The sequence below is a fragment of the Chrysemys picta genome, chromosome 8, assembly GCF_011386835.1.
Source record: "Chrysemys picta bellii isolate R12L10 chromosome 8, ASM1138683v2, whole genome shotgun sequence".
NCBI lineage: Eukaryota > Metazoa > Chordata > Testudines > Emydidae > Chrysemys > Chrysemys picta.
Window position 1 is genome coordinate 40,758,651 of NC_088798.1, and position 15,263 is coordinate 40,773,913.

Genomic DNA, 15,263 nt, shown 5'->3' on the forward strand with positions numbered 1-15,263 from the left:
GAGAGTTGGTACTAGTACTGGTTACAGCCAGCAAATAAGCATAGGGAGCAAAACTAACCTACTGATTTAATCAGAACTAAATCACACTCAAGGATTAGGAAACATACTGATCACGTGTGGAGTGAGGGTAAAGAATGATTTTCTTTTCCCTTATAATAAGTGCTAACTTGGACAAATGCAAAAGTGAGGCTAGTCTCATCCTAGGCCTCTTGCAGAGACTCGATACTGGACTATGATTGTATTCCACCAGGGTAACTCTTATGTTCATGGCTCTTTTATTGTAACAGTGGGGGGTGAAGATTAGGTAGTAATATGTTTTCTGAAAAGAAGACAAATACAAATTTCAACTCACAACATGGCTAGAACATTTTTATGGTTCTTGTCTCCAAGGTCTCCAAAATAGCAGTTCTCAAAATTTTAACCATCACACTCTACTACTATAAAGAAAATCAGCATAGACCCCACCTTCATAGAATCATAGGACTGGAAGGGACCTTGAAAGGTCATCTAGTTCAGTCCCCTGCACTCATGGCAGGACTAAATATTATCTAGACTATTTCTGACAGGTGTTTGTCTAACCTGCTCTTAAAAATCTCCAATGATGGAGATTCCATAACCCCCTTTTCCAGTCTTCTGGAATCTCTCCCATCTTTCATGACTTTTTAAAGATAATTGCTAATGGCTCAGATATCTCCTCAGTCAGCTTCTTGAGTATTCTAGGATGCATTTCATCAGGCCCTGGTGACCTGAAGACATCTAATTTGTCTAAGTAATTTTTAACTTGTTCTTTCCCTATTTTAGCCTCTGCTGATCCTACCTCATTTTCACTGGTATTCATTGGTATTCACTATGTTAGATGTCCAATCACTGCCTTCTTGTTACCATTTATGTCTCTAGCAATTTGATCTCATGTTGTGCCTTGGCCTTTCTAATTTTGTCCCCACATACTTGTGTTATTTGTTTATATTTATCCTTTGTAATTTGACCTAGTTTCCATTTTTTGTAGTACTCTTTTTTGATGTTTAGATCATTGAAGATCTCCTGGCTAAGCTAGGGTGGTCTCTTGCCATACTTCCTATCTTTCCTATGTAGTGGGATAGTTAGCTTTTATGCCCTTAATAATGTCTCCTTGAAAAACTGCCGTCTTCAATTGTTTTTCCCCTTAGACTTGCTTCCCATGGGATCTTACCTACCAACTCCCTGAGTTTGCTAAAGTCTGCCTTCTTGAAATCCATTATCTTTATTTTGCTGTTCTCCCTCCTACCACTTCTTAGAATCATTAACTTTTATTTCATGATCACTTTCACCCAAGCTGCCTTCCACTATCAAATTCTCAACCAGTTCTTCCCTATTTGTCAAAATCAAATCTAGAACAGCCTCTCCCCTCATAGCTTTCTCCACCTTCTGAAATAAAAAAATTGTCTCCAATACATTCCAAGAACTTGTGCCCTGCTGTGTTGTTTTTCCAACAGATGTCTGAGTAGTTGAAGTCCCCCATCACCACCAAGTCCTGTGCTTTGGATGATTTTGTTAATTGTTTACAAAAAGGCTCATCCACCTCTTCTTCCTGAATAGGTGGTCTGTAGTAGACTCCTACCATGACATCACCCTTGTTTTTTACCCCTTTTATCCTTACCCAGAGACTTTCAACAAGTCTGTCTCCTATTTCCATCTCAACCTCAGTCTAAGTATATACATTTTTAATATATAAGGCAACACCTCTTCCCTTTTTTCCCTGCCTGTCCTTCCTGAGGAAGCTGTACCCTTCTATACCAATATTCCAGTGATGCATATTATCCCACCAGGTCTCTGCGATGCCAACTATGTCATAGTTGTGTTTATTTATTAGCATTTCAAGTTCTTCCTGCTTATTCCCCATACTTCTCGCATTAGTATACAGACATCTAAGATACTGATTTGATTCCCCCTCCCCCCAGTTTTGTCTTGTCTCTCCTTTATCCTGCTATAACAGCCCATGCCTCTCCTCAAATTCTGAACCTTCTCCCAGGTCTTCATGTTCTTGACTAACTTGTGGGCTTTGTTCATCTGCCCCCTTTGAACCTAGTTTAAAGCCCTCCTCACTAGGTTAGCCAGTCTGTATCCAAATATGCTCTTCCCCTTCCTTGATAGGGCCCCATCTCTGCTTAGCAGTCCTTCCTGGAACAGCATCCCGTGGTCAAGGAAGCTGAAGCCCTCCTGGCGATACCATCTTAACAGCCAGGCATTCACCTCCAGGATGCAACTGTCTCTGCCGAGGCCCCTATCCTTTACTGGAAGGACTCAAGAGAACACCACCTGTGCTCCCAACTCCTTTACCCTTACTCCCAAAGCCCTGTAGTCACTTCTGATCTGCTGAGAATCATACCTCGCAGTATCATTAGTACTCACATGGATGAGTACCAGGGGGTAGAGTCAGAGGGCTGGATGATCCTCGACAATGTCTCCATAACGTCTCGGATATGGGTGCCATGTCATGTGTGCTGGAAACAGTATTCATATATGCCATATATTGATGAAATACTAGAACAATTTTCATTCTCTAATTTTCAAGACCATAAATACAAAAAAGTAAGACAAAAGTTCCAGGCCCCAATAAAACAGCATCCAAGCTCCATCAATGAGGTCAGGCCCCATAATTTGAGACAGCCTGCTTGAAGTTTAAAAGCCATGTCAAAATCAACTCTTAAAACAGACAAAACCCAGTCAAGAAAATAGGAACTTTTCTAACAAATTATCTCACAATGCCATCTTTAGTGACAGGCAGAATAATTTCTCTCTGGGGATTATGGCTGCAGTTAAACAACTGACATTTTCTTAACTTCTACATATTGTCCAGCCACATGCAAGAGAACAGAATCCTTATTAGCATTCAGCTATCTCTCTCCATCTTGTCCTCAGGACCTACTTCATGCCCCAGCCACACTATCCTGTTTGATCCAACAGTGGACCCTGCAGATCTTGGCCTTTCTGCTAAACACTGGGTCTGGTTTCCCTGGAAAACTTTTTTCGTGTTCTTGGTTTCCCCATAAATTGCCCTGGTTGTACACTATTATATATACAGTATTACACAACTGTTATGACTCTGCTTCTGATCTAGGAGCTTCATCTTCAATCATCTAACAGTTTTTTTTAATCTGCAACCATTTTATGTTCAGCTCAGAGTAGCCTGCTACAAAGGGAACACAATTAGGGAAGGGGCAGAGGGAGGAGGGTACTGCAACTCTGTCAGCTCATGCACCTATTGGATGTAGGGCCATTGGGGCATACAAGAGAAAGAATGGCTAAGGAGCCAGTGAGGGACCCCAGAGGGCAGTAATATAGCTCCAAGACTTCTATACAGAAATCTCTCTCCCTTCTCCACTCCCTAAAACCCTGAAGGGCCTGTTGTATATGGCACTCCAGTTGAAGAAGAAGTCTGTGGGATGAAGAGCTGATTTCCCCCTCTCTTCTACATGAAGAGAGGAGAGTCCTGCCCATATAGCATAATCTCATGCAAAGTAGATGTTTTGGCCTTGGATATTTAATCTGAAACTATATGCATCGGGGGTGTTCATTCCACTACAGCCTATAAATAAAAGGGTAATAGTAATTAAGGACTTCGTCCTCCAAGGGGCTGAGGAACTCCTGGAGCATCAGGAAACTGTGGTTTAATGCCTTTAAGAGCACCTAGAGAAAGTAGCTTGCAAAATCATGCCCTAAAGCACTGAAGTTAATTTTTTACAAGGTTGCCCACTGATATCAGACCATTTGTGAAGACAATTAGTAACTGCAGTGCATCTGTGTAAAATTATAGGTCTGATTGTTAAATCATTTCACAGAAGACACGATTTCCAACTAAAACAGTAAACAACATTTAACATAATTACTGTAAGGAACATTCATAAATGATAGCATTGCTAAACTAATTGCTGACCTGAGATTTACCCCATCATAAATATAGGTATTATAGTTAGTTATTTCGTGGACCCTCCTAAACCATGCATTTAAGGACCCAGTCACCTTTGCACAAAAATATCATTCTCATGAGTGATGGAAACACTATTTAGCTTTTAAAATCATTTACAACAAAGCTGGCCTGTGTTCTGGCTTGGCAGCCCTCCTAGGTTATGTCTACATTGAATTTAGCAGTAAGCCTCCCTGCCTGAATAGACAGACACTTGCCAGTGGGGCTTGAGATAGAGACTAAAAATAGCTGTATGGACATTGTGGCTCCAGTGAAGACTTGGGCTAGCCACCCAAGTTCAGACCCCCCTGACTCCCTAGGCTTGAACTCACTTCTGGCGCTGCAACATCCACACAGCTATTTATATGTGCTAGCTCGAGTCCTACTAGCACAAGTCTGTCTACCCTGACTGGAGGCTTGCTCCTAGCTGTAGCATAGACATGCCCTGTTTGGTTGAATGTGATAGCTACATCTGAGAGCTACTCAGACAGAAGGGAAGGCTTCAATCAAGTTTAAGAGAAATCCATAAAGTGAAACACATACTATCAGAAATAGTTTCTACTTTCATTGCTGTTGGCCCATGTACTGACCCCCCTCGAGACCTCGTTTTAATTATGCCATTTGGTTATGTTAATATTTAGTTTGTTTTTATTTTATATATTTTACAAAAGAGTCACACACTTCGTAGCTTCTGTAGGCCAAGCTCATTGCATACATCACAGGCTCCTTGCATCCCTTCACCCCCAATCTGCCCCAGCAAGCTCCCTATGTGGCACCTTCCCACCCCCTCTATTTCAGGGACTTTCTGTAGCCTCCCACACCATCCCTCAGGCCAGGCACTCTATGTCTCCCCACATTTCCATCTCTGCCACATGGATGCCCCCCATATTCCTTTTCCCACCATTTCCCCCTTTCATACTATCCTAGGGGATCTGTGTCCCCAGTTTTCCTCATCCCCTATGCCAGAAACCCCAATCCCCCTATGCCAGGGCTCTGTGTGTCCCCCACCCCCATTCCTCCTCCCCCTCCATTTTTTTATTCAGGGTGACAACATTTTAAACTCTACCGAAAGGACAGTCAGAGTTGAGATGAGAGTATTATATTGCTGGAAGGTTTAAATGGCTGCCATTAACTGGTTCTTTGAGCTATAAACAATTCAAGGCTGTTTAAAGACTATGTGCCTACTAATCAAATGCAAAGAGCTCCACTTGTCCCCCATTTACCCCTTCTGGTTTTCTGATTTTCACCAAATCAATAGGTTCTAGAACATTTCAGAATGGGCCTAGAACATTCCCTGAAATTATGGACTTGATCGGGTGAAATGTTCAAACATTTCTGCTTTATTTATAGACAAACAGATAAATAATATCAAATTGAGTATAGGGCATCGCAAACTCAGCCAGTGATTTTATTTATTATTAGGACTGTATTTTAATTGTTTGTAAAGTGCCTGCGTACCTTGAGCATGGTTTGGGGCACTTACCGAATAAAGGCTGGCTGGCTATTCCAGGCTCCTAATTGCTGGATCTATCATGTAAACAGTAACCAACCTTGGTGTTTATAAGAAAAGAATGGAATGGAAACACAAGTGATCAGAAAATATACAGATAAGAGTCACATGCTGCTTCACACCACTCCAGCAGTATGAGACAGCCATAAACAATAAAGTATGTAGAGAGTATTGTGGACCTAGCCCATACATATTTTATAATTCTCCAACTTAGTCCTCATCCAAAGACTATGGAAAAATCCCATTTACTTCATCGGGCTGTAGATCAGGCTCAAAAGGCCTAACATCTTATGTTTCCATTGAGTTAAGGACATTCAGCTATTATCAGAATTGGACCCTCACTGATCTTATTATCTTGTACTTATCCATTGTAAAAATAAAATGACAATTAAAGCAGAGATTTCTCTCAAACTGAAAACTATAATTTATCTTTCCTTACAACTATAGCTTTTTAAATTTCTCAGCCATGACACAGCATTGGGATGAGTTCCCTTGTGGGACACAGCACTTCAAGCCCTGGAAGGTGCCTAGATAATAGCTTTTAGAGTATTATATTTGTATGCATCAAAGAGCTATTTTGTGTTTTCTGAGAGATTAGCATAGTTCCCTGAGATCCCTGCACAGTTGGTCAACTAGTGAGGCCCCTGGTTTTACAGGTGAAGGGATTCAAAACAATCTCAATTTTTTTTAAATGCTCTAAAACCTTCCTGAAATAGATTTTCTGTAAAAATCTACATAAGGCAAATATAGAATACATGGTGCATTATAACAGTTTTATTGGGACTCATTTGAAAGAACATGAATAACTAAATTATGGCTTCAGCCGAGTAATACAGTCATCCCAAACTCAGGCGACCAAAATTTTATACCACCCCACATCATGTATTCTTTCCTTATGTATTCTATTCAAGGCATATGTTAACATTTGCCATTGTTATCACATTGATGTCTGAGGAAACAGTGCCTTTCTTTGGTAATTGGAAATGTTTACGAAAGAGCAATGCTATATGTACATAGCTGAAATTCTCGTGCTATTGATGTATAGGAAATGATTGCTCCAAAGAAGTGGCTAGCGCTGGAGTGTAGGAAAACACTTAAACAGAAATGATGGCAGACACAAAGTGCCTCGTAAAAAGATACATGGTGTTTGTTAGCAACACCGTGAACTGCATAGTGTACAACAAATGGAACGAAATACCCAAGGTCTATATACAGCAGTAAAGCAATTTAATTTAACAAGTTAAAATACATCAAGACATTTATGCAGTTCTACTCCCTCGCTTTACAAGAAAGCGCAGTGCTTTACTTTGTGTTATCTCAGCAGTCCTACAGCTGTAAAACAAAGTAATAGCATCAAAGTGTGCCAGACATTTAATATTTGCACAAATCCACAGGATATAACTTTTCAGCCCACATTCTCCTGGGATTTAAAAACACCCTTGCTTCCTGTCTTGAAAAAAACTAAACACTGTTTGCAGCCCCAAGTCTCCTGAGATTTAAAAGCCTGTCTAGCTTCCCATCTGACTCTTTTAAGAAATCTTTAGGAGGCCCATAAGGCAATTCAGCTTGTCTTTTGGGATAGCATGTATTATATATACCTACCTGGCTACTGAGTGTGCAAGCTTTGGGGGTAGGGACCCTATTTTTGTTCTGTGTTTGTACAGCACCTAGCACAACCATCATTAGAGCTCCTAGGTGCTACGGCAACACATGTATGCATGTGTGTTGGGGGTGTATATTTCAGCTGGACAAAAACAATTTACATTTGGCAGAAAATACTGACATTTTGAAATTGATTTGCATTCCAAATTGGAAAGAAAAGCAGAAATTTAGAAATTTCCCAAAAAATGAAAATTAAAAATACATAGATTCAGACACATCAGAATGTTCTATTTAATCTTGAATAATGTTGATTAAATAATATCAAAATATATTGCTTCACAATAATGTAAAACTGTTTCATTCAGATCACATTGAAACACAATATTAACTATAATACAATATCAAAAATATATTATACTATTAATACAATATACAAGTAAAAACAAAATTAAATGTAACCAGAAAGTTTAAATAAAACATTACCTTATCAAAACAAAATTAGAGAGCCCAAATTATTCATTTTTCCTGTCAAAAGTTTGTTAAAATTGACACATTCTTGTGAAACATTTAGATTTTTGATAAAATTACATTTTCTCATGGAAAGCTACTTTTCTTTCTTCATTTAGCTGGAAAGAAAAGCTTCTCAGGTTTCTCAACATGTACTCCATCCTGCATTTCTTGACTTAGGCATATCTCTATAGAGTTCTGAGGATTTATTATACATGAAAACTTATCAGCTAAAAGATTAGGCATTTAAAAATAATTTATTCTTAAGGCATCTGTGTAACTCCAACTGCAATCAGTGAGATTGCATGTTTTTAACTTAGAAAAGAATATGTCCCTTAATATGTTGTGATGAGCATGAAATACTCTTAGAATCTAAAAATCTATACCTGGTCAGAGGGCCAGTACTCGGCCAATATACTATCTAAGTCCCATTAAGCCCTCAAAATAAGGCGTAAGTGGTGCATAGATTTTCTGTTGGCTCTGCACAGGGGTAAATTTCACTCAAAATGAGACCTGGCAAATGGATCAAAAGCAATGGACATTATTTCAGCTTCACCCTGGGATGAGTTATTTAAACCAGCTTGAATTTGTTACCCAATTGAAACTAGAGCTTTCCTTATGTTTACATTTTGTAGCAATGTAGATAATAGTAGTGCTTCCATTATGATATTTCCATTAATCTCACATACTACTAAGCAATCTCAAATTTTGGTTCAAAGCTTTGCTCTACCCCAGATTTAAAAAGGAGCATTCCAGCAACTCTTCACATTTAGAAATATAGTTATGAAACTAAAGAGGAAACTTTCCTACCATTAAAAATAGTGTCATATTTCCTTATCATTGGAGCTTTCCTGCTTTATAGCACAAATGTTTTTCATTCTGTGCACTTTAACAGCTTGTCTGTATTATACTTTGGTCTTTTGTAGATTTAGCTGTATAGTTCCAACATGTGATTTTTAATGATCTGCACTGGCTGATAAAATTTAGCTTTAACTCTACTATTCTCTATTACATTCAGATTTTAAACTGCATTTTACAAATTTTGATAAAGTACATTGCAAAGGCACCTGGGAGTACAGATGAAAAATGTAGCTTTTTCTCTTGGTTGTAACTTTTTCAACCCTCAAATAAGCCTTAATCCCTAAACAGTGGCCTTTTTTTTAAAGGTATATTATAGATAAGAGATATATGAATAAATACTTTCCTGAATAAATACTTTAATCACAAACACTGATCAAGTGGACATTCCATTTTCCATGTACTCCAGAAAAAAAAAAAAACATTCCCCTCAATATCAAGAATCCATTTTTCTTGAACATACCAGTGATAGACCTGGTCTCTCATCACAGATTCTACCCAAAAAGCATTAACCTTTGTGTTAGCGAGTACTGGTCTGACTCACTCTTAGTGACCAGGATGTGGGTGATTGTTGCCTAGTGGTTAGAGCACAGGTAGTTCAGAATCAGAGCAAAGGTCAGAGTGAGGCGAGGAAATGCTGGGAATGAGCAGGCACAGGAGCTATAACAGCCATCGGCAAATGCTTTGAGCAGCCACTGAAGTGCAGCTCCTGCCAATCAATCAGGCAGTGCAGACAACGATGCGGACTACTAAAGGCCAGCTGTGCTGGTTAGGTTGCCCAGAGACTGGCTCTGCTGCGGGCCCTGCTCCCTGACCTCTAAGTGAATGTTAAAAATCTAATTTTCCAGAATATCAGCAACCAACTGGAACCAGATTCTCATTGACCTCTCTGGCAGTGTAAACGGGCTTCAAGTGGGTAACAAAGAAGGTCTAATGTGGGTGTGATGTAATTCTCACCCATTAAGGCCCCTTTACACTGTCAGAGTTAGTGTAAATAAGAATCTCGCCATTATATTTTGCCTTCACCACAGCAACAGTTTGCAGTGGAAACCATGGTTTATGGTTCAACCATCAACTGTGAGATTATGAAATAAGTATTGAATTAATTCCGGTCACCACTTGACCAACAAAATACTAGCAGGAATTGGGTGCATGTCATAAGCAGTTTCCATTAAGGGCAGCAACACAAACTGTGTTTCAAGGGCATAACACCAAGGGCACCAGGGGTTTGTTCATACCGCAACAAGCCTGAAAAGGGCCCCGGGCACATGGTGGTTGTTTAAGACACTTACGGCTGGCAATTTTATTTCGACAAGGCTATGCCCACAGGCTGTTCAATATCCTGTGCAGCTTTTCAGAAATTTAGTACAACGTTGCACTGGGGCAGTGCTGCAGTCAGTGGGACGAAACCAAATAGTGCATTATTTGCACAATTTTTGTCCGCAGGGTGAACTGGGTCAAATGAGTGTTTTCACCTGTTGGACACATTTCAGGCCCTGGCTAAATAGTTGGGGAAACCCCTAGCAAAGGACAAAACAGAAGGCCCCTTTCACTATATTAACCTACTTGGGCTTTGAGCTGAACTTTGCTTGCAGGGTTGCTGCCCCAGGGCGGGCTTTTTGTGCCCGACTGGCAGCAGCACTGGCTGGCATAGCCAGACCACATAATTGCATACGAGTCACTACACAGATGTGGTAAGACTTCTGGGTGTGGAAAAGTTTTCTAGGTCAATTTAAGGAGGTATCATTGTGGAGGTACAAATGGTTATTAATTTGGGTCTAATATACGGGTGTGCCGTTGGTGCAACAACACAGCAGTGGTACAGGTTATCAATCACCAAACTTCCAGATCACACAGGATTGGAAAGTTGGTAAGGGCATTTGTTCTCCAATGCTTAACCTTCAACATCTGTTTTTTCTTCCAAGCATGTGCCGGGCATGGACAATGGCATAGCAGCTGCCTTGTCTCATTTCCAATTTTCCGCAGGCTCTCTGGAACCTTGGAATGTCATGTGGTTGGCGAAATGCAGATTTTTTGGCTCCATCTTACAAGTTGTTTATTTTGGTTTCTTTTAAAGAATCTTGTCAATACAAGGATCCAGAGAATGGGTCGCCTATACGGCCCTCCTTTAAGGGCGGTTGCTGCAGTAGCAGGTCAAGGACAATGCAGCTGCTGGTGTCCGTTGACAATCACACATGGGACAATGGGTTCTTTCTCCCCAGTAGGGCCGCTAGCCAGTAGGCCATTTGGAGATGTCTGGGAACCTGGCGGGGTTGAGGGGAAGCAGCCAAGCAAATGGCTGGCGCCTCCTTGTGGCAGATGTTCAGTGCAGGTACTCCATAGGGAGGATAGCCAGTGACCAGATAAATGGCCTTGTAAAGGACTTAAAAGGAGGTACTGGATAAAGAAACAGAATGGGGGAGGGGGTTCGTGGACTCCCATGACCAGTACGACAGGGAGCCAACCTCCCTCCCCTGCCACCACCACCCTCCCATTCTCATTGCCCTCCTTAAGCCTCTTGTGAGGCTGGTGGATGGTAAGGTCCAAGCCATGGGTCGCTGGGGGACCTGGATGGAAACAAAGGGGAGCTGGTGGAAGCCCCGGAGAATTGATGTGAATAAGCATGGATTAAACAAAGGGGGGTGGGGTGGTAAAAGCCCTGGAGAATTGATTTGAATAAGTATGGATTTGCCTGCACTGTACACTTTATCTGACGAGTAGTCCCATACATCATATAATAAAGTTGCAGCCTGATTAAAACCCATAACAAGTCTCCTGTCCTTCTTGCAGTATACCCAGACAAAATACTAGCAGGGAACCTGCTAACTAGACAACTGTAGTGTTTGATACCAAAACATTGCATCAGCTATCTACTACTTTTCACCTTTCTTAACCATCTGTACCTGTGAAAAGTTGTGCAAAAAACTACCAGTCTAATCTGAACATATGTAAATAACTATCCTGAAGCAGACCCACCAATGCCATTACATTCATTAAAAAAAAAAAAGCTAGCCAAAAAGAATTAGCAAATCTGTTGTGATCAATAAGCAATACATTTACAAGACAATATAAAGCAACAGAGGGTCCTGTGGCACCTTTTAGACTAACAGAAGTATTGGGAGCATAAGCTTTCGTGGGTAAGAACCTCACTTCTTCAGATACATCTGAAGAAGTGAGGTTCTTACCCGTGAGGTTCTTACCCATGAAAGCTTATGCTCCCAGTACTTAGTCTAAAAGGTGCCACAGGACCCTCTGTTGCTTTTTACAGATTCAGACTAACACGGCTACCCCTCTGATACAAGACAATATAAAGTATACTTATAATATTAATCTGCAGTCAAATGGTTTTGCTTTTCCCATTTTTATTTACTTAAATTATATATCTCAGATATTCAATGCAGCTAGTATCAGATCACAGGGGCATTATTCTTGCTGTTGCTATTAGTGAGAACCATTATCCAAAAGAGATGCAGAAGACAAGCTAGTGAACTGAATGGAAATATCTACCTTGTGTGGCATATTCAAAATTGAAAAAAATAAATACAGTAAAACATGAAATGCCACTTTGGAAAAAACATTTATAATACGTGTATATAATAGTATACAGTGGATAATAGGTGTATTATATGTTTCTGAGAGAGTTTGTAAAGTATAGTCTAGATGCTGCTGCTCTACCACAGAGATTGTTTGCATACATATTTTTACTTTTACTCATTTGAAATTACTTAAAGCAACCACATCAGGCTCTGATTCATCCTACCCTTTGAAACTAATGTATTTATCTGAAAAACATAAGAACACAAAAAGTATTTTGTTGCTTTGAGGAGGAGGAAGGTATTTTAATTCACTGTGACAGATAATAGGGAATATGACTTTTTCTAGCAAAACTAATTGATGATTTTATTTTCCCACCACAAATCATTTGTTCTAGCCCTGATGCTGACATCCAATACTCCCCATTGATTTCTAATCTCACACTGAGGAGAAACTGATTACAAATCAATGAGATTATTGCCTAACTAAATAACAGCAGGTTTGGGCTCTGTGCATAAATAGTGGAGTATTTCCACATCTTCCATTTCCATTGGTGTCAGAAGCTAATCTGGGGTGGTGACACATATCAGGAAAGTAGGGTGTCTGGCATGCTTTCCCTTTCTCTGGTCCCATAGTAAACCCTTCAGTCCAAAATCTAAACACCACTGTGGCCCCAATTGGTGGCAAACCTCCTACGACCTCATTCAAATAGGTTTGAGTTCCATTATTAATGAGGGCATAATGGCTTCCAGTTCAGGAGGAAACATGACATGGAAAAAATGCATGCCGCCATATGGGGAAATTATGCATGCTCTGACTGAAAAATCTCAGTTACAACCATGTCTGGGGTTGAATATCAAATCAGAAAGTGAAAAAGGGCCACCTCTGAATAAAAAAACCCTCTCTGCTTGACTGTATTCAAGAAATCCTTTAGCAAGTTGAGAGATCCTCTGAGACAAAACTGTCAGAACTCTCAAAGGGACACTCCATGTAAAATTAAGACTGTCACTATTAAATTGATAAAATGTCTCATTACTTTAATTTTGGTAATCTTTTGTGTTAGGTCACAAGGAAGTTTGTTGAGGTTTCCACTGTGATGACATTTTTATATGACCCATCTTCGATCTTGCCAAAAGCTTCTGTATTCTCTTGCTTGAGAATAAGGCATGTTATGCATTTCCAATCAGAGCTCTTCCCTTGCTGAATTCATGGTGAAGAAAGAGGTGATATTCCAGAACTATCTGTGCAAATTTATGCACTGCCACTGCCCATAAAGACCACTCCAATTATGACACATATTTCCATTTCTTTCTTTCTGAGTGTAAAGACTAATTTTCCACACTCTTAACTAAGAATAAAATGTTAATTAAATTTGAATTGTCAAATAAAATATTTCTCTAAGAATCTGCTTGTGGGATGCACTAAACCAGTGTCTTAAAATCTTGATATGAGAAACACATTGAAGTCACATTTAAATGTATGTTATTAAATACTTTGGGCTTTGATCCTCTGCTGCCTTGCACCTTTTACAGTCATACACACCTATGCAAAGTAAGTTCAAAGCCCCATCAAACCATAACGGCAGCATTTTACACCTCCTTTGCATGGGGTGCAATGACCACACAAAGTGTAAGGCAGTGAAGAATTTGCTATAATAATCAATATGAAACCATAAATTTAATGCTTCAGTTTAATCTTCTGAGAGATCATTGAGAGCCTGTGATTGTGCATAAGGATATAAATGCAAGGAATTATGATTGGAGTAGAATATTAGAGTTTTGTGAATTCTCTTGTTTTTATGTTTTGAAACTAAATAAAACTAAAATGTGCTTAGATAATTTGCAAAGGAATTGCGTGTCCCTCTAGTCAACGGTTTCATTTATGAATGCTTTATAATTTAAAAAAACCCAAATACTAAGGATCTTGACAAAAATTTGCTAGATTTTTCCAGAATTGCCCTTCCAGAAGATCACAATATGTACTAAATAGCAATATAACAGCTGGATACTCACACACTTCAAACTTCTTTTAGGTTATTCACAGGGTGAGACAGAAAAATAAACACGGTGGTTGATTTTACATTGCCTTAAAATATTTGAAACACTTCTGGTAATCAGTTCAAAGTTAATGAGCCTGGCCTGTGCTGATTGTATGCATAGCTAAGTTAGACAGGCAAATTTGAATTCTGACCTTGACCGGGCTAGCAAGGGATGTAAGGGAGTGCTGTGGAGGCAGTAGTCTTAGATTTTTGAGGAAGGCCAAACCTTGTGTCGCTCTGATAGATAGCCTATTAGCAATACTGATGATCTCTGAAGCACAAGTGGTCAAGCTTTCCTGATCAAGGAACAGATACGATGATGTGTGGCCTGCTTGAAGAGAACAGGTAGGCTCATAGGAGATTGCTTAAGCAGGCCTTTCAAAGAGGGACACATCTAAATATCTTTATGTATGTTTACATCATAAATAATAAAACTTGTTAATTTATTTTTGATAAAAGGTCATTTCTAAACTCTAAATGAGAATAGTTAAGTATCAGTTCTTGGAGAAACGTGTCCTACATGCTCTCTGCATTTTTATATTTAATCTTAAATAAATCTTTAATACATTTTTTTCTTTTTAATCATACATTTACCTTTGAAGTTCTTCCCCCTCCTATTCTAGCCCTAGGAGACCAAGCCAAGAAATCTGAAGACCCCACCCCTTAGTATTTGTTAAATTTATTAAAAATTTAAGGAAATAAATGAAGCTCTGGGTAAACATCTTGAAGACTTTAAACAGAATATAAAATGGTGAAAATGAGCCTTCTTCATTAACTTTGTCATGTGAAAGCACATTTATTTTTTTACTCTTATGACAAGTATACATCACTTCTCACCTTTGCTGTCATATATATGTGTATATATAGTACGTACAATTCCTGGAAATGCCTTTTTTACACTTAACTGTATCTGAGACTGACAGAAACATTATAGCCCCATATGGCCTCACTGATTGAGATGGCAGTCATGAGAAGTAAACAGCTCTGTACAAGGTTGCCACTATAGTCCAATTAGATCAAGGAAGGGAAAAAAATCATCTGGGAATCCTGACTGCAGCAAACTTACACACAAGATCAGGAAGGTATTTTAAGCACTGCCAGAATAAAACATAATGGTAACACTGAAAGGAACACAGAGTGAAATCTCGGCCCCTGTGAAGTCATTGGGAGTTTTACTATTGACTTCAGTGAGGTCAGCATGAAAACCCAGAGCATGTATCCTTCTGTATCTCAGTCTAACTACCCTAAGAAAGGACAGAGGAGGCAAGACT